The following is a 16427-nucleotide window of genomic DNA, read 5'->3' on the forward strand; positions in this document are numbered from 1 at the left end:
CTTCAGGTGAAAATAGGATGATTTCACCACAGCAGAGATTTGAGTTCTGAAGTTTAAATCCCCATCAATTAGAACTCCCAGGCTACGCACATGATCAGAGCTGCGTAGATCCGTGCCTCCTATTCCCAGTGGTGAAGGCTGCAAGTTAAGTTGTTTTGTTATCATGCTCTGCCCTCCAATCAGAAGGACTTCAGTTTTGTCTGCATTTAGTTTCAGCCAGTTGTCATTCATCCATTGCTGTAGTTCACGTAAGCAGGCGTTTATAGTTAGAGTTGGGTCTGTCACACCAGGCTTGAAGGAAAGATATAGTTGGGTGTCGTCTGCATAGCAGTGGTATGTCAGGCCATGTTTTTGGATTAGTTTTCCCAACGGTAGCATGTAAATCGTGAAAAGCAGGGGAGAGAGGATTGAGCCCTGGGGCACCCCATACTTAAGTGTTACAGGGGTGGACAGGAAGGGCCCCATAGACACTTTATGGGTTCTGCCACTCAAGAAGGATTGGAACCACTGAAGTACTATGCCATCAATGCCGCAGTATTCCTGTAGCCTGTTTATCAAGATGTCATGGTCAACTGTGTCAAAGGCTGCAGAAAGGTCTAGCAGTATGAGGATCGAGCACTCTCCTCTGTCTCTTGCCATGAGCAGGTGGTTGCATATTTTATATATATATATAAAATGCATAGAAAGAGGGACTAAGTCCTGAAAGAGGGACACATGAGGAGGAAAGAGGGACAGGGCTCCCAAAGAGGGACTGTCCCTCCAAAAGGGACAGTTGAGAGCCATGTACACTTCCCTGGTGTCTAGTGGTTACCCTCCCACCCCTAAATAGTTTCCTTGTATCTAATGATCCCTCTTCCTCTCCAGTCGACTGCAAACTTTTCTAAAAACGATGGATCGATGGCAATTTTATTAATGGGAAAAATGGTTTTGTAATCGGTTGTGATGGTTAGCAAGTACAGATTGGCATTTAAAAACAATCGCATTTATCTAATCGCTCTAACGATTCTTAGCTAAAAAATTGACCATTAGTGGCCAGCATAATTCTGGTGGCGGCTAATTACTTCTCACTCTGAGTTTCTACAACTCAGAGGGGATATAGTATTTAACGCAGCCTGGAATTTCAGCAGGATGAGCCATCATTCCGCTCAATCTGCATCAACTGGGTGGCAAAACCATACGTAGTCCTGGCTCCTCTGGACTGCTACTACCTTCCACATAGCTGTTTCTTCCTTACTAATTTCTGCAGAGGCAGCTGTATAGCATCACTCTGCAGCCAGTAGATAGAGATATCTTCAAACGGTAACCAGAAATAATGCTGGTTCACACTTGTGCGGATGCAGAACGGAAACGCAAGTACATCCGCTAGATGGATGCGCACCGTCCGTGCTGCATCCGCATGCAACAATTTTCTCCCGTCCATTCCGCGTGTGCACCATGCCACATGTCTGCAGCGCCAATCACGGCCTGTACGCCTCATCGCTCACCTGTCCCGCCGCTCGGTCCCTTAAACAGCTTGGAGGCCGGCAGATGCATGTGGCTCTCCATAGGCTGCAGCAGGCCATTTTTGCCTAGCAACAGGGAGAATTCTCTTTGGTTCATGCTTGACCAATGAAAATTGAGGACTCCCATTGGTATTTTGCAGCCCAATGGAGATCCCCGGCCACCAGGGTTTTTTGAAGGGACCAAGTGGTTGCAATAGGCTGCAGGACCCGTGAGTATGATATCACGGCGGCAACATGAAACGGGCGGTATGGATGCGGCGACTAGCCTAGTGAGAACAGACAGTGTCCATTCCCATAGGCTTTCATTAGACATGCTTTCCTGTCCGGTCCAGGAAAATGTGCCAAGTTGGGACTTTACCGAACGTAAACTCAACTTTGCTGTGAATCACTTTTTTTTCTGGACTGCCAGTAAATGTACTGGGCCCTTTCACAGGTACTGTGCTCCAGGTAACCGCTGGCAATATCTGTGGGTTTAAGCGGCCCTGCCCACACACACCTTTCCCTACAAACCTAGGTGCGTGTTTCAAATTTGGCAAATGTTTTAGCTCTGAGTTGTATCCTTGTCATGACTCCCAACTTCTCTGGTATCTCACAAATCAGTAAGAGTGCAGGCAATGGGATACTTACATGCTTTATTGATTTGTGCAATGGGTGTGGTAATGTCCCAGGTTCAGGGATCAAAGCCAAAGATATAAGGTAGCATAGACACAGGTATGATGAGTTTACCTGTTTGCCTCTGATCTTGCTCTTCCCCCACAAGAATCCCCTTCCAGAGACCTAATGCCCTCTTTAAATATGGCAAAAACCTCAGGTCTGAGGTGGATAAATATCACATTTCCCACTTCCCCTACATCACACAAACCCATGGAAATTCTAGGAGTATCTACTAAGATATTCTCACTGGTTTGTGTGACATGTGGTTTGTGTGGTACAGCTGCTAGCTAGAGCTGAACTGAATGCCAGAAAAATAGCATCAAAGGACAGGATTCACAATCAGGGAACCTATGATGGAGCGAACCCACTTCTACAGGTCTGGGTACACTTTGTAAAAGTGGGAAATAGGTCAGTTCTTGGTTTGGTCCCCACCATGACTCCCAACTTTTGAATCACGCAAATTACCCCAATTAGGGAATCTATGAGACACAGCAGGAGGCCTAGGTACATATTATAAGTGCGACAACAGGTTCAGCTCTGAGGTGGAGCTCTGTCATGACCCATATACCCACCCATACCCTCCCATGTTCCACAAACCAATGAGAACTCCAATGAATCCTGATGATGTGCTGTTCTGGATTTGTGTAACAGGTGGAAGCAAGGCCTGGCAGAGCTCTTTGTCCAGAGCAGAAGTGAGAGTCACATATAAAGTAGGTGTGCCACTCTGACAATATGGGTGCATATTGTAAATATGACGAGTTCAGCTTTAAGTTGGGGCTCTACCATGCCCCCAATACCCTTCCATGACACTCCAACCAACGAAAACATTTATTTTCACACAGTGGCGTAGCTAAAGAGCTGTGGGCCCCGATGCAAGTTTCACATGGGGCCCCCCCAAGCACTCTATACATAACAATTGATACGGCGCACCAAAACCTGCCAAGGACAACTACAGTGTCAGAGGTGCAAGAAGGGTATGTGGAACAGTGTGTTGAGGATTACTACTATTCAAAGCATCTATAGAAGTGATTATTACCAGCACAGGACCAACAGAGAGCTAATACTGTGATAGAGGGTGGACCCTTCGGGGCCCCTCTGGCCCAAGGGCCCCGATGCGGTCGCTTCCTCTGCACCCCCTATTGCTACGCCCCTGTTTTCACAGATTTGTGAGGCTAGGGGCACACTAGACTGTGAAGAAAACCATGAGTTTTCTGCATTTTGTGTTTTTACATTTTTGGTGTGTTTTTGTAGGCATTTCTTTCATGTGTTTTTGGTGCTTTTGCTTTTATGTTGTTTTTTTTTAGTATTTTCCGTTTTTCAATGGAGTACAATACAGTATAACTTTTTTAATATAAAAAATGCATCAAAAAAGCATGTAAAAATGCTATTTTTACATCCTCTGCGTCTCCATTGAAATACACTATGTAACTTTTACATGCATTTTATAGAAGTATGCACATTGTAAAACGCAGATATATGCTTTTTTATGCGGCCCATAGACTTTTCTTATGGGCAAATACGCATGCGTTTTCCGCAATGCTAGCTATTCTGTCTAGTGTGCTTATAGCCTGACTCATTGCCTGTCCCCCAATTGGCACATTTTACTAATAATTATGCAATAAGTTACTGTCATGTTATTTGGAAAGCAGTTATTTGCTGGTTATTGGGAGAGCTCTGGAGGCCATTGTAGCTGTGAGTTCTGGATTAGTTTTAGTTTTCAAAATCTCTTTATTGAAAACATAGGGCTTGATTCATTAAGCTTCACTGCTAAAGCAGTGCAGCTTCATGTGTGGGAGCGCTCATTAAAAAGAAGAGCGGCCACTATGGATGGCTTACATAGCAGCGCGTGTTGCTATGTAAGGAGCGTGCCTTCCTTAGTTACACGCTTTGCTAGTAAATGCGGGTGGTTTCGTGTAGTATCGCGACCGCCAGGGGCGTAGCAATAGGGGGTGCAGAGGTTGCGACTGCATCGGGGCCCCGTAGGGCCCTTCCTGAATGTCAGTATTAGCTCTCTATTGGTCCTGTGCTCATAATAATGACTTCTATAGATACTTTCAATAGTGGTAATCATTAATAAACGGTATTCCTTTCCCTTCATGCACCACTGACACTGTAGTTGCCATTGGCAGGTTTTGGTGCACCGTATCAATTGTTATGTATAGAGTGCTTGGGGGGCACCAATGTAATACTTGCATCGGAGCCCACAGCTCCTTAGCTACACCACTGGCGACCGCGATACTTCATTAGCGGCTGCTACTATGTTAATTAACATTGTAACTATGTATACTAGCCTCTTCTTTTTACTACCGAACGCTCCCTCACATTAAGCTGCACTGCTTTAGCAGCGCAGCTTAATGAATCAAGCCCATGATAAGATAACAAATTGTCAAATGCAGTATCAAATAGCACATAAGTATGAAAGTGAAAAAGAACATAGTTAGCGACAAAATATATTTAGAATCGAAAGAGTGTAATAAAGTATATAAGCAGAACAATAAATATACTAAGAGTAGTGGGTACAGCTACCCACTGGTCCCTGATAAACCTCCCCATGAGGAGGGTTTCTGTTGGCGAGATTAAAAGGGAAAAGAGAGAAACAGCCCAGGATCTCCTCCACCACAGCGGCTCCCCTCTGTGAATCCCTCCACTGGCTTCCTATCCTGTCCAGAATCAGATTCAAGATACTGTGTCTGACCTACAAATCTGTCCACAAAACCTGTCCAACCTACATTTCCGATCTTACTCAGAGGTACACACCTAGCTGCTCACTCCACTCCTCTAAACTTCGCCTGACCGCCTCCTGCATCACCCAGTCCCGTGCACGCCTCCAGGTCTTCTCAAGAGCTTCTCCAACACTATGGAACTTCCTACCTCCACCCATTAGGGCAGCCTCCTCTTTCAACATCTTCAAGAAGGCCCGCAAAACTCACCTTTTTACTCTGCCCCCCAACCCCCCCTCACTAGTGCTCTAAACCTACAGCTGAACTCTGGTCCCCTACCTTTCTTGTCCCTACCTCTCCCTCAAGATTGTAAGCCTTCGGGCAGGGTCCTCCTCCTTTGTGTCCTACCTGATCCTGCACCTCCATTACTGTGTGCACCCATGCTATGCATTTGAGTGAACTTAACTTGCCTAATCTCAATGCTCCCATCCAGTGACTGACTAAGCATTACCTTGTACTTGTACTGTTATTAGTGACTGATAGGACTCTGGACCAACAGTTTGCAGCTACATGGGTCTTAGCAGCATTCATAATATGTTGCATAAGTGTTTGCTCAGGGTGTTGGAGAGACGGTGGTTTGTGGCCCAATAAAATTGACCAGGGGTCCTTAGCTATATGTTTATTGAGTACCTTGGAAGCCAATTGGATAATTTTATTCCAGAAATTAGAATTTTTGCAACAAGACCACAGTATGTGGATTAGGGACACCTGATTTTGGCAACCTCAAAATCATTGGTCCAATACTGAGCTATCGAATATATGTAGTCTGCGAGAAGTTAAATATGTTCTATGTAGGGGTCTCCAATATGGGTGCTGTACTAGGTACCTTTGCCCAGAGTTTCCAGAGCTTCTGACCATTTTTCCTGCTCGGGTTCTGAACTTAAAGTAAACCAGAGACGAGAAAAAAAAGTTTTATACATACCTGGGGCTTCCTCCAGCCCCATGCACACAGATCGCTCCCACGCCACCGTCCTCCGCTGCCTGCAGCTCCGGTACCGGGTCCCGTAACTTCCTCCAGTCGCAGCCAGTCTGCGCAACAGGAAGTGCGCTCTCTATGCATCTCTTATTATTGCCGTTAAAATACATCTAGAATAAAATAATTCTTAGCAAAATGTAACATCCAAAGAAAGCCTAATTGTTGGTAAGAAAAATAAGATCTAGATGATTTAGTTGTGATAAGTAGTTATAAAGTTAGTGGAGACTGAATGGACAGAGCGCTGAAAGTCAAAATTGCTCTGGTCCATAAGGTGAAAAACCCCTTATTGGTGAACTAGTTAAATAAAGATTCTATTTACAATAAGGCTTGGAACACTCATGCAGTTCCATGGCTGATCTTGTGGGCAGTGTGTTGTGCCAATCAGTGTTTTGTGATTGATCAGATGTAAGTGCCAAATGCACATACACGTCTGTGTTGACATTTCTGCCCGATCTTTTGATCCCAAGCTAGATCCTGTTTCTGTCAAACTGGGTTGCTCTGCATTACACAGGATATGTGTGTGATCGTTCACTATTGCCATCACATCCAACTGCCAAATAACTAAAGAATGAAGTTTAACTTCTATAAGCAGGGATTCCCCTATAATAATATATAATTAATAAATACATAAGGAGACAGCATGTTCCCTAAACATATTTAGGTAGCATTTCAAATCAATTAGGCAGCGTTCCCCATCCTAATCCACCAAACATAAGTAGACATTGGCCTCAATTCACTAAGATCATGCTGGAGATAATAAGGCAAGAGAAAACACAAAGACCACTACACACGTGACCAATCCCTGTACAGCTGGATATTTCCAGCATGCTGAATTTATCAGCCAGAAATTGATCGAAGTGACGATCAAGAGGCTACATTGTGACTCAGTGATGCAAATCTAGTAATGTAGGAGCACCGTAAGTTTCATTATATGTTTGTGTTTCGATTGTTCAGGTATCTGCAGGTTCCCTTTTTGGTTTATTAAGTCAATAATAGGTGAATCAAATTGCAAAATGTTAACTTGTTATTCTTTTCAGGGCCCTTTCTTTGCCATGTCTTTTCATCTTCTTTTGTTTTCTCCTGCATTTCATCATGACGTGGGTGTCCTGCTCACTGGCTGCTTCCAACATCTGCTGTAATCCGTTCAAGGGCAGACTATGCACAGTACATTTTATTCATGCACCAGCATGAGGGTACAATAAGCAGTCTGCGTGCTGCCTGATATGAATGGACTATTTTTCATCCCATTTTCTTGGCACACTACTTCATTCATCTAACAAATATCCATCTCATTGACCCAGGGGCCAACCAGATGTAGACCGACTGTGCATTAAAACAGATAGAAGATGTTCAGTCAAATGAAGAGAACAAAGTCACCTTCATGAATGTCAAAAACTAAAACTATTTGTATTTTTCAAGCAACCAAGAGCAAGTTTCATAAACTTCATCTATTGATTAGTTCATCTGTTTACTCTACAGAGTACATTGACATGTCTCACTCTCTACCTGTCTGGCCTCACAACCTGATGTTCTTACCACAGTCATAGTCTCAGGCCCCTTTAACACTAGCGCATTTTCATTGCGTTGCGTTACCCATTTTCAACGCAAAGTGACACTAAAGCATACAAGTCAAACTCTGGGCCGCAGGTCAAATCTGGCCCTCAGAGCCAGTAAATTTGGCCCCCAAGTGGTTTCCCCACTTTGCATTATGTTTGGCCCACCATAGACCACCAGGGAAGCTATATTGGAGGAGAAGCCCTGGATCACCAGGGAAGCCATATGGGGGAGGTAGGAGAAAGCACTAAACACTAGGGAACTGTAAACAGGGGTGGGGCCTCTAGACACCAGGGAACTATATAGGGGAGGGATAACCACTAGACACCAGGGATCTGTAAAGGGGTTGGATGGGGGCCGTTAGTCACAGATGAACTTTATTAGGGAGGAAGGTGGCCTATAGACATTGAGGTTGGCCCACAACTAAGTCCCAGTGTACAGTTTGGGCCCACTTTGTATTTGAGTTTGTCACCCCTGCGCTAAAGCATTGAAAGTTTATGGGACATTTCATACCTGGTGCAATGTGATGCAGCAGAATTATTCGATTTGATGCGAGTGCAACAGCGCGTTATGGGACAACATCTGCGGTGATGCATGTTGCCCGGAAGTCATGTAAGTCAATGGTGCCGCAGATATTTTAAACTGTTTCGCGTTAGCGTTGCGGTATGCATGAGCGACAGCGACATTTTTCAATACCCTTGCTTCCAATATGTTTTTCCACCACAGGAAGTGAGAGCTAGAGATCCTCATTTATGGAATGTTTTGCAGACATCAATACATTAACGTAGATTACCGCAGATATCTACAAAGCTTGTTTTAGTGGTGCAATCATAAGATCATTGTGCGATCATGCAATCTCTCCTCAGTGAAAACACTGGTTGCAGATATGAAACCGGCCTTAAAGCGGATCCGAGATGAAAAACTAACTATAACAAGTAACTTGTCTATATATCTTATCTAAAGTTTAGTTAGTTTACATAGCAAATCTATCTGCAAACAGCTTCAATAGAATATGATTATTTCTTCCTGTGATACAATGACAGCAGCCATGTTGTTTGTAAACATTACACACAGCAAGCTTTTCTGCATCTTCAGCACTCAGCCTGTGAAAAAAACCTAATCCCCCTCCTCCTCCCTCCTCCCCTCTGCCTCTGAAATCTCTGGCTAGTAATACCTCCCCCTCCTCCTGCCCAGACTGAGCTCCCATGAGCCCTTGCTACTGTCTGAAAATGCCAAGGCTCTCTGAAATGCTGTGGGCGAGGCTTGTTTAGTTTATAAGGAATTAGAGTATTAAAACTAAAAGTATTTGGGTTGAGGAATGCCCTATAAAGAATAGGAAAGGAACACAATTATGCAATGAGTAAAAGTTCATCTCGGATGCACTTTAAAGGAATCATGACGCATAATTGTAGCAAATCTGATTTACTTACCTGGTGCTTTCTCCAACCCCTCACAGCTGTCTGTCCCACACAGACAGCTCGGTTCGCAGACAGCTCGGTTCACAGGCACCGGCCCGGGGTCCCCGCACGGTGCAGAGGCTGACCTCGAGGTTGTCCTTACTGCACTTGCGTGAAGCTTCGCTGTCAATCAAACCCATGTTGTCTGCGGCATACTGTACAGGTACAGAACTACTGCGCCTGTGCAGTACCCAACCTTCCCATACACTCCACACAGATTTTGAATCGATTTCAGTATTCAGCTTGCCTCGCTGCCCCCAGGCCTCCCCCCATTCGGGCTCCCCCAGCCAGCAGCAATAATATCACTTGTCCGCCATCGCTAGTCTCAGGGTCCTGCTGTCACTTCTTTCAGCGCCCTCTGTGTCTTTTTCACTTCCTGTCCTGTGACAAGCCGCAGATCAAACAGTAGAGGGCGCTCTACTGTTTGAACTTCGGCTTGTTACAGGATGGAACAGGAAGTGAAGAGGACATGGAAAAGAAGGCCAGCCGGAAGAAGTGACAGCATGGACCAGGGACTCGCACCTCTGGACAGGTAATAGTATTGCAGCCATAGCTCCCAACTGTCCCTCTTTTGGAGGGACAGTCCCTCTTTGGAAAACCCTGTCCCTCTTTCCTCCTCATTTGTCCCTCTTTCAGAACTTTGTCCCTCTTTCTATGTAAATATATATATTTCTCTACTAAAAAAATATCTTTGATTGACTGTAAACTTTATTCCCATCCTTTAAATTGATATATTACTAATTTTAAAAGGAAGGAAGAAATGAATGAAGGAAAATGAACCAGGATAGAAAGGACCAGTGTGGTTTGAATTATAAAACAACATATTTTTCTTATGAAATCTTTATGGTATGCGTGACTAGGGGTGTGATGGGGGCATGATCAGGGATGTGGCAGGGGCATGGCTTAAGTGTCCCTCTTTCTCATCTCAAAAAGTTGGGTGGTATGATTGCAGCCGTTATGCTGCGTTGGTCGTCGCCTAATTGAATGCCGCTGGCAACGCGCACCTGACCCGCCAACGATCGAGCGAAATTTTCAAACTGGACTCTAATGAATTTAGTTCGCAGATATTACCAGCACACCACAGGTTACGATACGCACTTTATTGTGCCAGTTTCCACAGGTTAATCCAACAATTGTTTCGAGGGCCGCACAGGGTTCCCCTTTATCAAGGCAAGTGGTTACCAAGAGGGACCCTGTGCTATATATATCTATTTGTGGCACTGCCTATGCCACTTTACCAAGCACCCCAAAACAACTGATGGTGTGCCAACTTCACCCTGTGACATCGGTCGAATGAATCGACCGATGTCGGATCGAAATCGGTCAATGTTTGCATTAATGATTTCACTGTGATCGAATCTGCTGTATATCGACAGGATTTTGAACAAGTTTATGGGTACCTTAAAGAGGACCTCCAGAGTAAATCCTAAAATCCGGCAGCCTGCAAGTAAAACAAAGTTATATTTACCCGAGAAGCCTTGTCTCGCGATAGCTTGGTGTTTTTTTCCGGGGAGAGAGAGGAGGCGGGGCCAGGTGCCAGAAGTCGGGTGATCCAGGGACTTCGGGACGGCATCGCGGGACAAGGCTTCTTGGGTAAATATAACATTGTTTTACTTGCAGGCTGCCAGATTTTAGGATTTACTCTGGAGGTCCTCTTTAAGGAATGAACAGATCTCTACTGCTGGAAGGAGCTTGTAGAAAAGTATTTGCAAGAAGTTACAGCTTAGCCAATGTCTGTGTCAGGCACATTTGACAATGCCTTTTTCAGTTCCTTCCTACACAAAGATTTTCCAACATTTAAGACATAAATCTAAATACCAGCATGCAGAGAGCTGTTGTGATAAGAAATATGAAGGGAAAACCCCTATTCTTTATGGATGCCATTCAGGGTTATTATAGTATACTGGCTCCCTTCTGGACTTGGCTTTCTTCTATTTATTAGGCCCTGCACTTCATTGTTCATCATGGCTTAAAATTAAAGCTCATTTAGTCATTGCCATTCAGTTTCTGATGTCAGTTTCTGATGTCCTACTCCCTCTGATCATATAAACAGTCAGCTAGATGTCTGGTTTTAAAGGGGAACTGAAGTAAGAGGTATAAGGAGGCTGCTATATTTATTTCCTTTTAATCAATACCAGTTGCCTGGCAGCCCTGCTGGTCTATTTCTCTGCAGTAGTATCTGAATAACACCAGAAACAAGCATGCAGCTAGTCTTGTCAGATCTGACTTTAAGGCTACTTACACACCAAGACGTTGCGTTTTAGGGGACATTATGGTTGCATAACGTGCCCCTAACGCAACGTATGGTGGTGTTGAAGTTGGACGTTAGATTGAGCTGCGTTATGCAGCTCTCAATGCAGCCACTCCAGGTTAGTCATAGGAAGTCCGGATCTTTTTAAGGATTCGGATCATTTGAATTGCATCATTAAAAAGATCCGGATCTTTGAACCGAATCATTTGAATCATTTTACTAGGGAAGCAGACTGGGTGAAATGATTAGCAGGATAGGACTTTCCCTTCCAGACAGACATCCACTGTGAACTGAATCTTTCATTGTGATGATCCGGATGATTCGACTCATAAAAAAGATCCTGATCAAAAAGATCCTGTTCATGATCCGGACAACACTACAGTCCCACCAAGAGTCTCTGCAGTGCAGTGAATATTAATTAGCCATGTGGCTGGCCGCGGAGGAGGAGGGGAGACCTCCTCCTCCAACATTACTGAGAATGTGCAAATAGTCTAACGTGGCTTAGCCCAGTATAACGTACAGCATGCAGCACTTTGTTTTTTACGTGCTGCGTTACAATGTAACGCAACGTGTTACTGTGAACAGCAACATTGATTTTACAGTGCTGTGAGTTAGGCTGCGTTACTGGCTGCTGTAACGTGGGACTTTAACGCCCCACTGTGAAACCAGCCTAAAGTATGAAACACCTGATCTGCTGCATGCTTGTTCAGGGGCTATTGCTAATAGTATTAGAGGCAGAGTATCAGCAGGGCTGCCAGGCAACTGGTATTGCTTGAAAGGAAATAAACATGGCAGCCTCCATATACTGTATATTCCTGCGTATAAGACTACTTTTTAACCCTTGAAAATCTTCTGAAAAGTTGGGGGTCGTCTTATACGCCGGGTGTCATTGATGCTGGGTGATACGCCCTATCCTGTTACCACCTCTCAGATCTCCCTGCTGAGGGAGCGCAATCTATTCTTCCATACCGCTCTGATAAACAGGTAGACAAGGAGAGCTGACCAATGCAACAAGTCAATTGACTATATACTGGTATATACTGGGTAACACATACAGTACAGCACCAGTATCTGTTCATACATAGCACCAGTACATGATTTTTTTATTTTAATTTGGTGTGCATTGGAAGAGGGGTAGTCTTAGACGGCGAGTATATCCCAAACTTTATATTTTAATTGGAAAAGTTGGGGGGTCGTCTTATAAGCCGGAATATACGGTACCTCTCTCTTCAATTCCCCTTTAGAGAGGAACTCCAGTGAAAATAATGTAATAAAAAAAAGTGCTTCATTTTTACAATAATTATGTATAAATGATTTAGTCAGTGTTTGCCCGTTGTAAAATCTTTTTAATCCCCGATTTACATTCTGACATTTATTACATGGTGACATTTTTACTGTTGGCAGGTGATGTAGCTGCTGCATGCTTTTTTGGCAGTTGGAAACAGCTGGAAACAGCTTTTCCCCACAATGCAACAAGGTTCACAGACAGGAAACTGCCAGGAGTACCACGGTCCTCAGAGTTTCTTGTGGGAGGGGTTTCCCCACAATATCAGCCATACAGCGCCCCCTAATGATCTGTTTGTGAAAAGGAATAGATCTCTTATGTAAAAGGGGGTATCAGCTACTGATTGGGATAAAGTTTAATTCTTGGTCGGAGTTTCTCTTTAAGTTCTACTGGAAAACAGTGCTCTTGGAAATGTGTTGTGTTAAATAAGAACTCTCAATACCAATCTATTGGCATCTGAATACACTTTGAATTAAAGTAAACCCGAGGTGAGAGTGATATGAAGGCTGCTATTTTTATTTCCTTTTAACCCATTAGAAGCTTCAAATGGATTATCTCATTTGAAATAAGTGCACTGCTTTTGACCTCTGCCGACAAAACTCTTTGTTGTGTAGAGTAAACACAGCGCACATGTACTTTTCTCAATAGTCGATATGCTTCTCCACTCCTCCACCTGTATGCACTCAAAGTGCAAAATAGAGCAAACAGGGAGGCTTTTAGTGGAATATACACAAGTTTTATTGCTGGATAAAAGGTACAGACAGGCAACCCGAGGATAGGGACTTACTTTAAGAGGGTCCTAATCCACTTAGGACACTCCCTGGCTGGTAATGCTTCCCATCTGATGTGGTACTATGGCCCCTCTACTCGAACCTGTAACTTTGTTGCCCGCTCCTGTCCCGACTAGTTTCGGCTACTGCCGTCTTCAGGGGATAAAAAACCTCTTTGTGCTGTAAATTCTTGGAATGTGTTTTTATGTATGAGCAAAATGTTGCAACAAGTTGTGCATGCTCTGGCATAGGTGATCCCCACACCTGCATACACCCCCCGTAATAATTAAATGGCCATGACTGGTGAAATGCCCCACATTGCACATGTGAGAAGGTCTGCTGAGACCTGTAGAGGTATGCCTTTGGGTGTGAACATTATCTGGTGGCTCTTACAAATTTTCACTAAGCCCGAGAATACCAAGATCAATAAAGATATTCGGTATCCTACCCATCTGTAGGGATGCTGGCTATACGTATACAGTATCTGGAGAAATTACTCCCACCTCACTGACTGCTGAGAGCAAAGCAAGGCAGCCTTCACAATGAAACGTGCAGGGCTTCAAAGATGTGGCTTTGGAAAACATCAGAGTAACCACAAGAATATCTGTGTGATGCAGCCTGTTAAAATACTTTTGAACTATAATTTGATAAGGATTGTGGTTTCCTTGGAAAATTAGAAACAATTTAAAGCACTCCTGAACTGAGAGAGATATGGAGGCTGCCATATTTATTTCCTTTTAAACAATACCAGTAGCCTGGCTGTCTTGCTGTTCATCAGGCCTTTAATAGTTTCAGCAGTGAACAAGTATGCACATCAGATGTTTCTGACTGAAGTCTGACTAGATTAGCTTCATGCTTGTTTCAGGTGTGTAATCCAGATACTACTGCAGCCAAATATATCAGCAGGACAGCCAGGCAACTGGTATTGTTTAAAAGGAAATAAATACAGCAGCCTTCATAACCCTCTCAGTTCAGGAGTGCTTTAATAGGCATGAACAGGACCACTTTTCCATCACTGTGGAAACAAGCAATATCCCTCCTGGTTCGCAATCCTCATCTGCTAGCACTTAACATATTGCTCAGTAGTTAAACCCTCCTCACACCGTAAACGAGTTAACTCGTCTGAGAGAACTTAGTGCAGCAGTCCGAGTACAATAAAATGCATGCAGTCAAGTGATTGGACAATTGGACATGTAAGGACAGTATTAGCAGAGTTTCTCTGCTATTTCTCCTGACTTCCTCTACTGTCATCTATTGGTAATATATGGCACTACACTCTACTGTATTCTCTTGAGTCCCTATACCAAGTATGGCTAAGGCTAGGAAAAGTAATCAAACCACACTTTCATTATATGAGCAGCTGTGCATAGTTTCATGCTATGGGGCAAAACACACATAATTTTAACATGATTAGGCATTCCTAGTGTGTCCATCTCCCTTCCCCTTAGATTGTTAGCATTTGGAAGGGTCCCCCCTTCCCTAGTGTAATTTATATGATCGTGTGCTCCTTTCCTATAACTGCCTCATACTTGACTTCTTGGGTCTACCTAACCAGCCCAAAATCACATGATCATGTATCTTCTACCCTGTTTGCCTTGTATAGCTTTGTCCTATGTTGTATAACCTTGTTACGTCTGTCATCCTTTGTATCATTGTATAGATTTATTGTCCAGCGCTCATAAGAAATAAAATTATATTTTCTAAAATATATCATCCAGTGCCACCTGCAACTTACTAGTTAAATTGGCTGTTAAAAGGCTGATTAAGGTTTAGTCTTTAGATGTAAGTGTCACTTATCAATGGTAATGGCGCAATTTAAAGAGACTCTAAAGTAAGTCTAAATTCCCATTTTAAACTAGTATTTATGTAAAGCACTATAGGTAATGCTAAACAGCCGCATCCCCGCGGCAAAACGAGGGGTTTATACCCCCCAAATCCCCTCTTCTAGGTCCGGGGAGCGCTTCCTCATAGAGGCAGAGCTTATGGCTGTAGCTCTGCCTCTTGGCGCGACGATTCCCGCTTATCGCGCCAAGATCCGCGCCAAGATCCCCACTGGTCACGCCCGGGGGAGAAGCCGAGATCCGCGGTGAATTGACGCGCATGGAGGCAGAGCTGCAGCTCAAAGCTCTGCCTCCATGAGCAGCAAAATCCACGACCAAGAAAGCTGTGGATTTTGCAGAGGGGATTTGGGGGGTTTAAACCCCTCATTTTGCAGCGGGGATGCAGCGGTGTAGCATTACTTATAGTGCTTTACATAAATACTCGTTAAAAACGAAATTTAAACTCACTTCAGAGTTTCTTTAATGGAGGAAAACTGAAGTGCACAGAAACGTGTCCATTTAGGCCGGTTTGACACTATAGCAGTGGGGTGATCATGTGGCAGGAGAGTGTGCCGCCACATCACTGCACCACACAAATCCATCTTCATATGACTCTGCGGCATGGTGCGCCGACAGGGTCATATGCATAGCACTGCCCACCACTCAGTGACATACTTCCAGCTTGGCAGAAGGTACGTCACTAAGATTCTTGTCAGTCCACGTATGCACAACACGCTACGCATTTACACAGACTGCTTTACCCATTGACATGCATTACTGCATGATCCATGCAGTAGGCACGGCTCATGCAGTAATGCACTGCAGACTTTGCGACGACATTGCGGCAAAATCTACACTTCCGTCGTTCTGCCTTGCGTCAGCATCAAAGTCTACATGCCTTAGTAGCCTCTTGCAGTAAGATTGCTTACCGCAATGTGCCAGTAATTACTGATGAGTACGTGATAAAGGTGTCCAGATGTTAAATAACCAACAGCATTTTTTAAAGGATACTTGAAGTGAGAGGGATATGGAGGCTGCCATATTTATTATTTCCATTTAAACAATACCAGTTTCCTGGCATCCTGCTGATCTCTCTGGCTGCAGTAATGCCTGAATCACACACCTGAAGCAAGCTTGCAGCTCATCCAGTCAGACTTCAGTCAGAAAAACCTGCTTGTTCAGGGTCTATGGCTAAATAGAGGTCTATAGCTAAAAGCATTGGAGAAAGAGGGTCAACAGTATAGCCAGGCAATTTGCATTGTTTAACCTGTTCACTACTGAGGGTTTTTTCCCGTTTTGTGCCTGAGCAATTTTCACCTTTCAGCACTCCTTCTATTCATTCGTTCATTCATTCATTCATTACTACTTATCACAACGAAATGATCTATAGCTTGTTTATTTCGCTACCAATTAGGCTTTCTTTGGGTGGCATGTTTTG

Source organism: Hyperolius riggenbachi, chromosome 1 (assembly GCF_040937935.1).
Source record: "Hyperolius riggenbachi isolate aHypRig1 chromosome 1, aHypRig1.pri, whole genome shotgun sequence".
NCBI lineage: Eukaryota > Metazoa > Chordata > Amphibia > Anura > Hyperoliidae > Hyperolius > Hyperolius riggenbachi.